Source organism: Pseudopodoces humilis, chromosome 11, assembly GCF_049639895.1.
Source record: "Pseudopodoces humilis isolate 2021_Gansu_Grassland_sample_001 chromosome 11, ASM4963989v1, whole genome shotgun sequence".
NCBI lineage: Eukaryota > Metazoa > Chordata > Aves > Passeriformes > Paridae > Pseudopodoces > Pseudopodoces humilis.
The window spans coordinates 6133904-6145151 of NC_142210.1; the positions used below are offsets into that span (position 1 = coordinate 6133904).

The 11248-nt window shown below is 61.0% G+C and overlaps 38 non-coding genes across 38 annotated transcripts in view; all 38 read right to left on the minus strand.

The window, feature by feature from the left end:
• Nucleotides 1–155: 155 nt before the first annotated feature.
• On the minus strand, nucleotides 156–274 carry LOC148183516 (5S ribosomal RNA). Its single transcript, XR_015773549.1, has one exon. It is a non-coding gene; the product is annotated as a 5S ribosomal RNA (ribosomal RNA).
• A 179-nt stretch (nucleotides 275–453) lies between these two features.
• LOC148183517 (5S ribosomal RNA) lies at nucleotides 454–572 on the minus strand. The gene has a single exon (XR_015773551.1). It is a non-coding gene; the product is annotated as a 5S ribosomal RNA (ribosomal RNA).
• A 179-nt stretch (nucleotides 573–751) lies between these two features.
• LOC148183518 (5S ribosomal RNA) lies at nucleotides 752–870 on the minus strand. Its single transcript, XR_015773552.1, has one exon. It is a non-coding gene; the product is annotated as a 5S ribosomal RNA (ribosomal RNA).
• A 179-nt stretch (nucleotides 871–1049) lies between these two features.
• On the minus strand, nucleotides 1050–1168 carry LOC148183519 (5S ribosomal RNA). The gene has a single exon (XR_015773553.1). It is a non-coding gene; the product is annotated as a 5S ribosomal RNA (ribosomal RNA).
• A 179-nt stretch (nucleotides 1169–1347) lies between these two features.
• Nucleotides 1348–1466, minus strand: LOC148183520 (5S ribosomal RNA). Its single transcript, XR_015773531.1, has one exon. It is a non-coding gene; the product is annotated as a 5S ribosomal RNA (ribosomal RNA).
• Nucleotides 1467–1645: 179 nt separating this feature from the next.
• Nucleotides 1646–1764, minus strand: LOC148183521 (5S ribosomal RNA). Its single transcript, XR_015773554.1, has one exon. It is a non-coding gene; the product is annotated as a 5S ribosomal RNA (ribosomal RNA).
• A 179-nt stretch (nucleotides 1765–1943) lies between these two features.
• On the minus strand, nucleotides 1944–2062 carry LOC148183522 (5S ribosomal RNA). The gene has a single exon (XR_015773556.1). It is a non-coding gene; the product is annotated as a 5S ribosomal RNA (ribosomal RNA).
• Nucleotides 2063–2241: 179 nt separating this feature from the next.
• Nucleotides 2242–2360, minus strand: LOC148183523 (5S ribosomal RNA). The gene has a single exon (XR_015773557.1). It is a non-coding gene; the product is annotated as a 5S ribosomal RNA (ribosomal RNA).
• Nucleotides 2361–2539: 179 nt separating this feature from the next.
• On the minus strand, nucleotides 2540–2658 carry LOC148183524 (5S ribosomal RNA). The gene has a single exon (XR_015773558.1). It is a non-coding gene; the product is annotated as a 5S ribosomal RNA (ribosomal RNA).
• A 179-nt stretch (nucleotides 2659–2837) lies between these two features.
• LOC148183525 (5S ribosomal RNA) lies at nucleotides 2838–2956 on the minus strand. The gene has a single exon (XR_015773559.1). It is a non-coding gene; the product is annotated as a 5S ribosomal RNA (ribosomal RNA).
• Nucleotides 2957–3135: 179 nt separating this feature from the next.
• LOC148183526 (5S ribosomal RNA) lies at nucleotides 3136–3254 on the minus strand. Its single transcript, XR_015773560.1, has one exon. It is a non-coding gene; the product is annotated as a 5S ribosomal RNA (ribosomal RNA).
• A 179-nt stretch (nucleotides 3255–3433) lies between these two features.
• On the minus strand, nucleotides 3434–3552 carry LOC148183527 (5S ribosomal RNA). The gene has a single exon (XR_015773561.1). It is a non-coding gene; the product is annotated as a 5S ribosomal RNA (ribosomal RNA).
• A 179-nt stretch (nucleotides 3553–3731) lies between these two features.
• On the minus strand, nucleotides 3732–3850 carry LOC148183528 (5S ribosomal RNA). The gene has a single exon (XR_015773562.1). It is a non-coding gene; the product is annotated as a 5S ribosomal RNA (ribosomal RNA).
• Nucleotides 3851–4029: 179 nt separating this feature from the next.
• On the minus strand, nucleotides 4030–4148 carry LOC148183529 (5S ribosomal RNA). The gene has a single exon (XR_015773563.1). It is a non-coding gene; the product is annotated as a 5S ribosomal RNA (ribosomal RNA).
• A 179-nt stretch (nucleotides 4149–4327) lies between these two features.
• Nucleotides 4328–4446, minus strand: LOC148183530 (5S ribosomal RNA). Its single transcript, XR_015773564.1, has one exon. It is a non-coding gene; the product is annotated as a 5S ribosomal RNA (ribosomal RNA).
• Nucleotides 4447–4625: 179 nt separating this feature from the next.
• On the minus strand, nucleotides 4626–4744 carry LOC148183531 (5S ribosomal RNA). Its single transcript, XR_015773565.1, has one exon. It is a non-coding gene; the product is annotated as a 5S ribosomal RNA (ribosomal RNA).
• A 179-nt stretch (nucleotides 4745–4923) lies between these two features.
• Nucleotides 4924–5042, minus strand: LOC148183532 (5S ribosomal RNA). Its single transcript, XR_015773567.1, has one exon. It is a non-coding gene; the product is annotated as a 5S ribosomal RNA (ribosomal RNA).
• A 179-nt stretch (nucleotides 5043–5221) lies between these two features.
• Nucleotides 5222–5340, minus strand: LOC148183533 (5S ribosomal RNA). Its single transcript, XR_015773568.1, has one exon. It is a non-coding gene; the product is annotated as a 5S ribosomal RNA (ribosomal RNA).
• Nucleotides 5341–5519: 179 nt separating this feature from the next.
• Nucleotides 5520–5638, minus strand: LOC148183534 (5S ribosomal RNA). The gene has a single exon (XR_015773569.1). It is a non-coding gene; the product is annotated as a 5S ribosomal RNA (ribosomal RNA).
• A 181-nt stretch (nucleotides 5639–5819) lies between these two features.
• Nucleotides 5820–5938, minus strand: LOC148183535 (5S ribosomal RNA). Its single transcript, XR_015773570.1, has one exon. It is a non-coding gene; the product is annotated as a 5S ribosomal RNA (ribosomal RNA).
• A 179-nt stretch (nucleotides 5939–6117) lies between these two features.
• Nucleotides 6118–6236, minus strand: LOC148183536 (5S ribosomal RNA). Its single transcript, XR_015773571.1, has one exon. It is a non-coding gene; the product is annotated as a 5S ribosomal RNA (ribosomal RNA).
• Nucleotides 6237–6415: 179 nt separating this feature from the next.
• LOC148183537 (5S ribosomal RNA) lies at nucleotides 6416–6534 on the minus strand. Its single transcript, XR_015773532.1, has one exon. It is a non-coding gene; the product is annotated as a 5S ribosomal RNA (ribosomal RNA).
• Nucleotides 6535–6713: 179 nt separating this feature from the next.
• Nucleotides 6714–6832, minus strand: LOC148183538 (5S ribosomal RNA). Its single transcript, XR_015773572.1, has one exon. It is a non-coding gene; the product is annotated as a 5S ribosomal RNA (ribosomal RNA).
• A 179-nt stretch (nucleotides 6833–7011) lies between these two features.
• On the minus strand, nucleotides 7012–7130 carry LOC148183539 (5S ribosomal RNA). Its single transcript, XR_015773573.1, has one exon. It is a non-coding gene; the product is annotated as a 5S ribosomal RNA (ribosomal RNA).
• Nucleotides 7131–7309: 179 nt separating this feature from the next.
• LOC148183540 (5S ribosomal RNA) lies at nucleotides 7310–7428 on the minus strand. Its single transcript, XR_015773574.1, has one exon. It is a non-coding gene; the product is annotated as a 5S ribosomal RNA (ribosomal RNA).
• A 179-nt stretch (nucleotides 7429–7607) lies between these two features.
• LOC148183541 (5S ribosomal RNA) lies at nucleotides 7608–7726 on the minus strand. The gene has a single exon (XR_015773575.1). It is a non-coding gene; the product is annotated as a 5S ribosomal RNA (ribosomal RNA).
• A 179-nt stretch (nucleotides 7727–7905) lies between these two features.
• LOC148183542 (5S ribosomal RNA) lies at nucleotides 7906–8024 on the minus strand. Its single transcript, XR_015773576.1, has one exon. It is a non-coding gene; the product is annotated as a 5S ribosomal RNA (ribosomal RNA).
• A 179-nt stretch (nucleotides 8025–8203) lies between these two features.
• Nucleotides 8204–8322, minus strand: LOC148183543 (5S ribosomal RNA). The gene has a single exon (XR_015773578.1). It is a non-coding gene; the product is annotated as a 5S ribosomal RNA (ribosomal RNA).
• Nucleotides 8323–8501: 179 nt separating this feature from the next.
• On the minus strand, nucleotides 8502–8620 carry LOC148183544 (5S ribosomal RNA). The gene has a single exon (XR_015773579.1). It is a non-coding gene; the product is annotated as a 5S ribosomal RNA (ribosomal RNA).
• A 179-nt stretch (nucleotides 8621–8799) lies between these two features.
• On the minus strand, nucleotides 8800–8918 carry LOC148183545 (5S ribosomal RNA). The gene has a single exon (XR_015773580.1). It is a non-coding gene; the product is annotated as a 5S ribosomal RNA (ribosomal RNA).
• Nucleotides 8919–9097: 179 nt separating this feature from the next.
• On the minus strand, nucleotides 9098–9216 carry LOC148183546 (5S ribosomal RNA). Its single transcript, XR_015773581.1, has one exon. It is a non-coding gene; the product is annotated as a 5S ribosomal RNA (ribosomal RNA).
• Nucleotides 9217–9395: 179 nt separating this feature from the next.
• On the minus strand, nucleotides 9396–9514 carry LOC148183547 (5S ribosomal RNA). The gene has a single exon (XR_015773582.1). It is a non-coding gene; the product is annotated as a 5S ribosomal RNA (ribosomal RNA).
• A 179-nt stretch (nucleotides 9515–9693) lies between these two features.
• LOC148183548 (5S ribosomal RNA) lies at nucleotides 9694–9812 on the minus strand. The gene has a single exon (XR_015773583.1). It is a non-coding gene; the product is annotated as a 5S ribosomal RNA (ribosomal RNA).
• Nucleotides 9813–9991: 179 nt separating this feature from the next.
• Nucleotides 9992–10110, minus strand: LOC148183549 (5S ribosomal RNA). The gene has a single exon (XR_015773584.1). It is a non-coding gene; the product is annotated as a 5S ribosomal RNA (ribosomal RNA).
• A 179-nt stretch (nucleotides 10111–10289) lies between these two features.
• Nucleotides 10290–10408, minus strand: LOC148183550 (5S ribosomal RNA). The gene has a single exon (XR_015773585.1). It is a non-coding gene; the product is annotated as a 5S ribosomal RNA (ribosomal RNA).
• A 179-nt stretch (nucleotides 10409–10587) lies between these two features.
• On the minus strand, nucleotides 10588–10706 carry LOC148183551 (5S ribosomal RNA). Its single transcript, XR_015773586.1, has one exon. It is a non-coding gene; the product is annotated as a 5S ribosomal RNA (ribosomal RNA).
• Nucleotides 10707–10885: 179 nt separating this feature from the next.
• LOC148183552 (5S ribosomal RNA) lies at nucleotides 10886–11004 on the minus strand. The gene has a single exon (XR_015773587.1). It is a non-coding gene; the product is annotated as a 5S ribosomal RNA (ribosomal RNA).
• Nucleotides 11005–11183: 179 nt separating this feature from the next.
• Nucleotides 11184–11248, minus strand: part of LOC148183553 (5S ribosomal RNA) — a 119-nt gene continuing 54 nt past the window's right edge. Inside the window, exon 1 of the ribosomal RNA XR_015773589.1 lies at nucleotides 11184–11248. This exon is cut by the window's right edge and continues 54 nt beyond it. This is a non-coding gene — a ribosomal RNA (5S ribosomal RNA).

Genomic DNA, 11248 nt, shown 5'->3' on the forward strand with positions numbered 1-11248 from the left:
CTCGAGCTCACACCTCCACCTTCCCACGCTGACCTGCACCGAACAGCCCAAAAGATACACAAGGCACAAAAAGCATACAAGCGACACGTGCCAGCACCCTCCTGCCCCTCGCCACGGCTGCCCAAGCAAAACAAGGGACCCCACGCAGCAAAAGATGCCTACAGCACCCGGTATTCCCAGGCGGTCTCCCATCCAAGTACTAACCGGGCCCGACCCTGCTTAGCTTCCGAGATCAGACGGGATCGGGCGTTCTCAGGGTGGTATGGCCGTAGGCACTCCGCTCCCCCTCTGCAGCGCTCTCGAGCCCACACCTCCACCTTCCCACGCTGACCTGCACCGAACAGCCCAAAAGATACACAAGGCACAAAAAGCATACAAGCGACACGTGCCAGCACCCTCCTGCCCCTCGCCACGGCTGCCCAAGCAAAACAAGGGACCCCACGCAGCAAAAGATGCCTACAGCACCCGGTATTCCCAGGCGGTCTCCCATCCAAGTACTAACCGGGCCCGACCCTGCTTAGCTTCCGAGATCAGACGGGATCGGGCGTTCTCAGGGTGGTATGGCCGTAGGCACTCCGCTCCCCCTCTGCAGCGCTCTCGAGCTCACACCTCCACCTTCCCACGCTGACCTGCACCGAACAGCCCAAAAGATACACAAGGCACAAAAAGCATACAAGCGACACGTGCCAGCACCCTCCTGCCCCTCGCCACGGCTGCCCAAGCAAAACAAGGGACCCCACGCAGCAAAAGATGCCTACAGCACCCGGTATTCCCAGGCGGTCTCCCATCCAAGTACTAACCGGGCCCGACCCTGCTTAGCTTCCGAGATCAGACGGGATCGGGCGTTCTCAGGGTGGTATGGCCGTAGGCACTCCGCTCCCCCTCTGCAGCGCTCTCGAGCTCACACCTCCACCTTCCCACGCTGACCTGCACCGAACAGCCCAAAAGATACACAAGGCACAAAAAGCATACAAGCGACACGTGCCAGTACCCTCCTGCCCCTCGCCACGGCTGCCCAAGCAAAACAAGGGACCCCACGCAGCAAAAGATGCCTACAGCACCCGGTATTCCCAGGCGGTCTCCCATCCAAGTACTAACCGGGCCCGACCCTGCTTAGCTTCCGAGATCAGACGGGATCGGGCGTTCTCAGGGTGGTATGGCCGTAGGCACTCCGCTCCCCCTCTGCAGCGCTCTCGAGCCCACACCTCCACCTTCCCACGCTGACCTGCACCGAACAGCCCAAAAGATACACAAGGCACAAAAAGCATACAAGCGACACGTGCCAGTACCCTCCTGCCCCTCGCCACGGCTGCCCAAGCAAAACAAGGGACCCCACGCAGCAAAAGATGTCTACAGCACCCGGTATTCCCAGGCGGTCTCCCATCCAAGTACTAACCGGGCCCGACCCTGCTTAGCTTCCGAGATCAGACGGGATCGGGCGTTCTCAGGGTGGTATGGCCGTAGGCACTCCGCTCCCCCTCTGCAGCGCTCTCGAGCTCACACCTCCACCTTCCCACGCTGACCTGCACCGAACAGCCCAAAAGATACACAAGGCACAAAAAGCATACAAGCGACACGTGCCAGTACCCTCCTGCCCCTCGCCACGGCTGCCCAAGCAAAACAAGGGACCCCACGCAGCAAAAGATGCCTACAGCACCCGGTATTCCCAGGCGGTCTCCCATCCAAGTACTAACCGGGCCCGACCCTGCTTAGCTTCCGAGATCAGACGGGATCGGGCGTTCTCAGGGTGGTATGGCCGTAGGCACTCCGCTCCCCCTCTGCAGCGCTCTCGAGCCCACACCTCCACCTTCCCACGCTGACCTGCACCGAACAGCCCAAAAGATACACAAGGCACAAAAAGCATACAAGCGACACGTGCCAGCACCCTCCTGCCCCTCGCCACGGCTGCCCAAGCAAAACAAGGGACCCCACGCAGCAAAAGATGCCTACAGCACCCGGTATTCCCAGGCGGTCTCCCATCCAAGTACTAACCGGGCCCGACCCTGCTTAGCTTCCGAGATCAGACGGGATCGGGCGTTCTCAGGGTGGTATGGCCGTAGGCACTCCGCTCCCCCTCTGCAGCGCTCTCGAGCCCACACCTCCACCTTCCCACGCTGACCTGCACCGAACAGCCCAAAAGATACACAAGGCACAAAAAGCATACAAGCGACACGTGCCAGCACCCTCCTGCCCCTCGCCACGGCTGCCCAAGCAAAACAAGGGACCCCACGCAGCAAAAGATGCCTACAGCACCCGGTATTCCCAGGCGGTCTCCCATCCAAGTACTAACCGGGCCCGACCCTGCTTAGCTTCCGAGATCAGACGGGATCGGGCGTTCTCAGGGTGGTATGGCCGTAGGCACTCCGCTCCCCCTCTGCAGCGCTCTCGAGCTCACACCTCCACCTTCCCACGCTGACCTGCACCGAACAGCCCAAAAGATACACAAGGCACAAAAAGCATACAAGCGACACGTGCCAGTACCCTCCTGCCCCTCGCCACGGCTGCCCAAGCAAAACAAGGGACCCCACGCAGCAAAAGATGCCTACAGCACCCGGTATTCCCAGGCGGTCTCCCATCCAAGTACTAACCGGGCCCGACCCTGCTTAGCTTCCGAGATCAGACGGGATCGGGCGTTCTCAGGGTGGTATGGCCGTAGGCACTCCGCTCCCCCTCTGCAGCGCTCTCGAGCCCACACCTCCACCTTCCCACGCTGACCTGCACCGAACAGCCCAAAAGATACACAAGGCACAAAAAGCATACAAGCGACACGTGCCAGCACCCTCCTGCCCCTCGCCACGGCTGCCCAAGCAAAACAAGGGACCCCACGCAGCAAAAGATGCCTACAGCACCCGGTATTCCCAGGCGGTCTCCCATCCAAGTACTAACCGGGCCCGACCCTGCTTAGCTTCCGAGATCAGACGGGATCGGGCGTTCTCAGGGTGGTATGGCCGTAGGCACTCCGCTCCCCCTCTGCAGCGCTCTCGAGCTCACACCTCCACCTTCCCACGCTGACCTGCACCGAACAGCCCAAAAGATACACAAGGCACAAAAAGCATACAAGCGACACGTGCCAGTACCCTCCTGCCCCTCGCCACGGCTGCCCAAGCAAAACAAGGGACCCCACGCAGCAAAAGATGCCTACAGCACCCGGTATTCCCAGGCGGTCTCCCATCCAAGTACTAACCGGGCCCGACCCTGCTTAGCTTCCGAGATCAGACGGGATCGGGCGTTCTCAGGGTGGTATGGCCGTAGGCACTCCGCTCCCCCTCTGCAGCGCTCTCGAGCTCACACCTCCACCTTCCCACGCTGACCTGCACCGAACAGCCCAAAAGATACACAAGGCACAAAAAGCATACAAGCGACACGTGCCAGTACCCTCCTGCCCCTCGCCACGGCTGCCCAAGCAAAACAAGGGACCCCACGCAGCAAAAGATGCCTACAGCACCCGGTATTCCCAGGCGGTCTCCCATCCAAGTACTAACCGGGCCCGACCCTGCTTAGCTTCCGAGATCAGACGGGATCGGGCGTTCTCAGGGTGGTATGGCCGTAGGCACTCCGCTCCCCCTCTGCAGCGCTCTCGAGCCCACACCTCCACCTTCCCACGCTGACCTGCACCGAACAGCCCAAAAGATACACAAGGCACAAAAAGCATACAAGCGACACGTGCCAGCACCCTCCTGCCCCTCGCCACGGCTGCCCAAGCAAAACAAGGGACCCCACGCAGCAAAAGATGCCTACAGCACCCGGTATTCCCAGGCGGTCTCCCATCCAAGTACTAACCGGGCCCGACCCTGCTTAGCTTCCGAGATCAGACGGGATCGGGCGTTCTCAGGGTGGTATGGCCGTAGGCACTCCGCTCCCCCTCTGCAGCGCTCTCGAGCTCACACCTCCACCTTCCCACGCTGACCTGCACCGAACAGCCCAAAAGATACACAAGGCACAAAAAGCATACAAGCGACACGTGCCAGCACCCTCCTGCCCCTCGCCACGGCTGCCCAAGCAAAACAAGGGACCCCACGCAGCAAAAGATGCCTACAGCACCCGGTATTCCCAGGCGGTCTCCCATCCAAGTACTAACCGGGCCCGACCCTGCTTAGCTTCCGAGATCAGACGGGATCGGGCGTTCTCAGGGTGGTATGGCCGTAGGCACTCCGCTCCCCCTCTGCAGCGCTCTCGAGCTCACACCTCCACCTTCCCACGCTGACCTGCACCGAACAGCCCAAAAGATACACAAGGCACAAAAAGCATACAAGCGACACGTGCCAGTACCCTCCTGCCCCTCGCCACGGCTGCCCAAGCAAAACAAGGGACCCCACGCAGCAAAAGATGCCTACAGCACCCGGTATTCCCAGGCGGTCTCCCATCCAAGTACTAACCGGGCCCGACCCTGCTTAGCTTCCGAGATCAGACGGGATCGGGCGTTCTCAGGGTGGTATGGCCGTAGGCACTCCGCTCCCCCTCTGCAGCGCTCTCGAGCTCACACCTCCACCTTCCCACGCTGACCTGCACCGAACAGCCCAAAAGATACACAAGGCACAAAAAGCATACAAGCGACACGTGCCAGTACCCTCCTGCCCCTCGCCACGGCTGCCCAAGCAAAACAAGGGACCCCACGCAGCAAAAGATGCCTACAGCACCCGGTATTCCCAGGCGGTCTCCCATCCAAGTACTAACCGGGCCCGACCCTGCTTAGCTTCCGAGATCAGACGGGATCGGGCGTTCTCAGGGTGGTATGGCCGTAGGCACTCCGCTCCCCCTCTGCAGCGCTCTCGAGCCCACACCTCCACCTTCCCACGCTGACCTGCACCGAACAGCCCAAAAGATACACAAGGCACAAAAAGCATACAAGCGACACGTGCCAGCACCCTCCTGCCCCTCGCCACGGCTGCCCAAGCAAAACAAGGGACCCCACGCAGCAAAAGATGCCTACAGCACCCGGTATTCCCAGGCGGTCTCCCATCCAAGTACTAACCGGGCCCGACCCTGCTTAGCTTCCGAGATCAGACGGGATCGGGCGTTCTCAGGGTGGTATGGCCGTAGGCACTCCGCTCCCCCTCTGCAGCGCTCTCGAGCTCACACCTCCACCTTCCCACGCTGACCTGCACCGAACAGCCCAAAAGATACACAAGGCACAAAAAGCATACAAGCGACACGTGCCAGCACCCTCCTGCCCCTCGCCACGGCTGCCCAAGCAAAACAAGGGACCCCACGCAGCAAAAGATGCCTACAGCACCCGGTATTCCCAGGCGGTCTCCCATCCAAGTACTAACCGGGCCCGACCCTGCTTAGCTTCCGAGATCAGACGGGATCGGGCGTTCTCAGGGTGGTATGGCCGTAGGCACTCCGCTCCCCCTCTGCAGCGCTCTCGAGCCCACACCTCCACCTTCCCACGCTGACCTGCACCGAACAGCCCAAAAGATACACAAGGCACAAAAAGCATACAAGCGACACGTGCCAGCACCCTCCTGCCCCTCGCCACGGCTGCCCAAGCAAAACAAGGGACCCCACGCAGCAAAAGATGCCTACAGCACCCGGTATTCCCAGGCGGTCTCCCATCCAAGTACTAACCGGGCCCGACCCTGCTTAGCTTCCGAGATCAGACGGGATCGGGCGTTCTCAGGGTGGTATGGCCGTAGGCACTCTCCGCTCCCCCTCTGCAGCGCTCTCGAGCTCACACCTCCACCTTCCCACGCTGACCTGCACCGAACAGCCCAAAAGATACACAAGGCACAAAAAGCATACAAGCGACACGTGCCAGCACCCTCCTGCCCCTCGCCACGGCTGCCCAAGCAAAACAAGGGACCCCACGCAGCAAAAGATGCCTACAGCACCCGGTATTCCCAGGCGGTCTCCCATCCAAGTACTAACCGGGCCCGACCCTGCTTAGCTTCCGAGATCAGACGGGATCGGGCGTTCTCAGGGTGGTATGGCCGTAGGCACTCCGCTCCCCCTCTGCAGCGCTCTCGAGCTCACACCTCCACCTTCCCACGCTGACCTGCACCGAACAGCCCAAAAGATACACAAGGCACAAAAAGCATACAAGCGACACGTGCCAGTACCCTCCTGCCCCTCGCCACGGCTGCCCAAGCAAAACAAGGGACCCCACGCAGCAAAAGATGCCTACAGCACCCGGTATTCCCAGGCGGTCTCCCATCCAAGTACTAACCGGGCCCGACCCTGCTTAGCTTCCGAGATCAGACGGGATCGGGCGTTCTCAGGGTGGTATGGCCGTAGGCACTCCGCTCCCCCTCTGCAGCGCTCTCGAGCCCACACCTCCACCTTCCCACGCTGACCTGCACCGAACAGCCCAAAAGATACACAAGGCACAAAAAGCATACAAGCGACACGTGCCAGCACCCTCCTGCCCCTCGCCACGGCTGCCCAAGCAAAACAAGGGACCCCACGCAGCAAAAGATGTCTACAGCACCCGGTATTCCCAGGCGGTCTCCCATCCAAGTACTAACCGGGCCCGACCCTGCTTAGCTTCCGAGATCAGACGGGATCGGGCGTTCTCAGGGTGGTATGGCCGTAGGCACTCCGCTCCCCCTCTGCAGCGCTCTCGAGCTCACACCTCCACCTTCCCACGCTGACCTGCACCGAACAGCCCAAAAGATACACAAGGCACAAAAAGCATACAAGCGACACGTGCCAGTACCCTCCTGCCCCTCGCCACGGCTGCCCAAGCAAAACAAGGGACCCCACGCAGCAAAAGATGCCTACAGCACCCGGTATTCCCAGGCGGTCTCCCATCCAAGTACTAACCGGGCCCGACCCTGCTTAGCTTCCGAGATCAGACGGGATCGGGCGTTCTCAGGGTGGTATGGCCGTAGGCACTCCGCTCCCCCTCTGCAGCGCTCTCGAGCCCACACCTCCACCTTCCCACGCTGACCTGCACCGAACAGCCCAAAAGATACACAAGGCACAAAAAGCATACAAGCGACACGTGCCAGCACCCTCCTGCCCCTCGCCACGGCTGCCCAAGCAAAACAAGGGACCCCACGCAGCAAAAGATGCCTACAGCACCCGGTATTCCCAGGCGGTCTCCCATCCAAGTACTAACCGGGCCCGACCCTGCTTAGCTTCCGAGATCAGACGGGATCGGGCGTTCTCAGGGTGGTATGGCCGTAGGCACTCCGCTCCCCCTCTGCAGCGCTCTCGAGCCCACACCTCCACCTTCCCACGCTGACCTGCACCGAACAGCCCAAAAGATACACAAGGCACAAAAAGCATACAAGCGACACGTGCCAGCACCCTCCTGCCCCTCGCCACGGCTGCCCAAGCAAAACAAGGGACCCCACGCAGCAAAAGATGCCTACAGCACCCGGTATTCCCAGGCGGTCTCCCATCCAAGTACTAACCGGGCCCGACCCTGCTTAGCTTCCGAGATCAGACGGGATCGGGCGTTCTCAGGGTGGTATGGCCGTAGGCACTCCGCTCCCCCTCTGCAGCGCTCTCGAGCTCACACCTCCACCTTCCCACGCTGACCTGCACCGAACAGCCCAAAAGATACACAAGGCACAAAAAGCATACAAGCGACACGTGCCAGTACCCTCCTGCCCCTCGCCACGGCTGCCCAAGCAAAACAAGGGACCCCACGCAGCAAAAGATGCCTACAGCACCCGGTATTCCCAGGCGGTCTCCCATCCAAGTACTAACCGGGCCCGACCCTGCTTAGCTTCCGAGATCAGACGGGATCGGGCGTTCTCAGGGTGGTATGGCCGTAGGCACTCCGCTCCCCCTCTGCAGCGCTCTCGAGCCCACACCTCCACCTTCCCACGCTGACCTGCACCGAACAGCCCAAAAGATACACAAGGCACAAAAAGCATACAAGCGACACGTGCCAGCACCCTCCTGCCCCTCGCCACGGCTGCCCAAGCAAAACAAGGGACCCCACGCAGCAAAAGATGCCTACAGCACCCGGTATTCCCAGGCGGTCTCCCATCCAAGTACTAACCGGGCCCGACCCTGCTTAGCTTCCGAGATCAGACGGGATCGGGCGTTCTCAGGGTGGTATGGCCGTAGGCACTCCGCTCCCCCTCTGCAGCGCTCTCGAGCTCACACCTCCACCTTCCCACGCTGACCTGCACCGAACAGCCCAAAAGATACACAAGGCACAAAAAGCATACAAGCGACACGTGCCAGTACCCTCCTGCCCCTCGCCACGGCTGCCCAAGCAAAACAAGGGACCCCACGCAGCAAAAGATGCCTACAGCACCCGGTATTCCCAGGCGGTCTCCCATCCAAGTACTAACCGGGCCCGACCCTGCTTAGCTTCCGAGATCAGACGGGATCGGGCGTTCTCAGGGTGGTATGGCCGTAGGCACTCCGCTCCCCCTCTGCAGCGCTCTCGAGCTCACACCTCCACCTTCCCACGCTGACCTGCACCGAACAGCCCAAAAGATACACAAGGCACAAAAAGCATACAAGCGACACGTGCCAGTACCCTCCTGCCCCTCGCCACGGCTGCCCAAGCAAAACAAGGGACCCCACGCAGCAAAAGATGCCTACAGCACCCGGTATTCCCAGGCGGTCTCCCATCCAAGTACTAACCGGGCCCGACCCTGCTTAGCTTCCGAGATCAGACGGGATCGGGCGTTCTCAGGGTGGTATGGCCGTAGGCACTCCGCTCCCCCTCTGCAGCGCTCTCGAGCCCACACCTCCACCTTCCCACGCTGACCTGCACCGAACAGCCCAAAAGATACACAAGGCACAAAAAGCATACAAGCGACACGTGCCAGCACCCTCCTGCCCCTCGCCACGGCTGCCCAAGCAAAACAAGGGACCCCACGCAGCAAAAGATGCCTACAGCACCCGGTATTCCCAGGCGGTCTCCCATCCAAGTACTAACCGGGCCCGACCCTGCTTAGCTTCCGAGATCAGACGGGATCGGGCGTTCTCAGGGTGGTATGGCCGTAGGCACTCTGCTCCCCCTCTGCAGCGCTCTCGAGCTCACACCTCCACCTTCCCACGCTGACCTGCACCGAACAGCCCAAAAGATACACAAGGCACAAAAAGCATACAAGCGACACGTGCCAGTACCCTCCTGCCCCTCGCCACGGCTGCCCAAGCAAAACAAGGGACCCCACGCAGCAAAAGATGCCTACAGCACCCGGTATTCCCAGGCGGTCTCCCATCCAAGTACTAACCGGGCCCGACCCTGCTTAGCTTCCGAGATCAGACGGGATCGGGCGTTCTCAGGGTGGTATGGCCGTAGGCACTCCGCTCCCCCTCTGCAGCGCTCTCGAGCCCACACCTCCACCTTCCCACGCTGACCTGCACCGAACAGCCCAAAAGATACACAAGGCACAAAAAGCATACAAGCGACACGTGCCAGCACCCTCCTGCCCCTCGCCACGGCTGCCCAAGCAAAACAAGGGACCCCACGCAGCAAAAGATGCCTACAGCACCCGGTATTCCCAGGCGGTCTCCCATCCAAGTACTAACCGGGCCCGACCCTGCTTAGCTTCCGAGATCAGACGGGATCGGGCGTTCTCAGGGTGGTATGGCCGTAGGCACTTCGCTCCCCCTCTGCAGCGCTCTTGAGCTCACACCTCCACCTTCCCACGCTGACCTGCACCGAACAGCCCAAAAGATACACAAGGCACAAAAAGCATACAAGCGACACGTGCCAGCACCCTCCTGCCCCTCGCCACGGCTGCCCAAGCAAAACAAGGGACCCCACGCAGCAAAAGATGCCTACAGCACCCGGTATTCCCAGGCGGTCTCCCATCCAAGTACTAACCGGGCCCGACCCTGCTTAGCTTCCGAGATCAGACGGGATCGGGCGTTCTCAGGGTGGTATGGCCGTAGGCACTCCGCTCCCCCTCTGCAGCGCTCTCGAGCCCACACCTCCACCTTCCCACGCTGACCTGCACCGAACAGCCCAAAAGATACACAAGGCACAAAAAGCATACAAGCGACACGTGCCAGCACCCTCCTGCCCCTCGCCACGGCTGCCCAAGCAAAACAAGGGACCCCACGCAGCAAAAGATGCCTACAGCACCCGGTATTCCCAGGCGGTCTCCCATCCAAGTACTAACCGGGCCCGACCCTGCTTAGCTTCCGAGATCAGACGGGATCGGGCGTTCTCAGGGTGGTATGGCCGTAGGCACTTCGCTCCCCCTCTGCAGCGCTCTTGAGCTCACACCTCCACCTTCCCACGCTGACCTGCACCGAACAGCCCAAAAGATACACAAGGCACAAAAAGCATACAAGCGACACGTGCCAGCACCCTCCTGCCCCTCGCCACGGCTGCCCAAGCAAAACAAGGGACCCCACGCAGCAAAAGATGCCTACAGCACCCGGTATTCCCAGGCGGTCTCCCATCCAAGTACTAACCGGGCCCGACCCTGCTTAGCTTCCGAGATCAGACGGGATCGGGCGTTCTCAGGGTGGTATGGCCGTAGGCACTCCGCTCCCCCTCTGCAGCGCTCTCGAGCCCACACCTCCACCTTCCCACGCTGACCTGCACCGAACAGCCCAAAAGATACACAAGGCACAAAAAGCATACAAGCGACACGTGCCAGCACCCTCCTGCCCCTCGCCACGGCTGCCCAAGCAAAACAAGGGACCCCACGCAGCAAAAGATGCCTACAGCACCCGGTATTCCCAGGCGGTCTCCCATCCAAGTACTAACCGGGCCCGACCCTGCTTAGCTTCCGAGATCAGACGGGATCGGGCGTTCTCAGGGTGGTATGGCCGTAGGCACTCCGCTCCCCCTCTGCAGCGCTCTCGAGCTCACACCTCCACCTTCCCACGCTGACCTGCACCGAACAGCCCAAAAGATACACAAGGCACAAAAAGCATACAAGCGACACGTGCCAGTACCCTCCTGCCCCTCGCCACGGCTGCCCAAGCAAAACAAGGGACCCCACGCAGCAAAAGATGCCTACAGCACCCGGTATTCCCAGGCGGTCTCCCATCCAAGTACTAACCGGGCCCGACCCTGCTTAGCTTCCGAGATCAGACGGGATCGGGCGTTCTCAGGGTGGTATGGCCGTAGGCACTCCGCTCCCCCTCTGCAGCGCTCTCGAGCTCACACCTCCACCTTCCCACGCTGACCTGCACCGAACAGCCCAAAAGATACACAAGGCACAAAAAGCATACAAGCGACACGTGCCAGCACCCTCCTGCCCCTCGCCACGGCTGCCCAAGCAAAACAAGGGACCCCACGCAGCAAAAGATGCCTACAGCACCCGGTATTCCCAGGCGGTCTCCCATCCAAGTACTAACCGGGCCCGACCCTGCT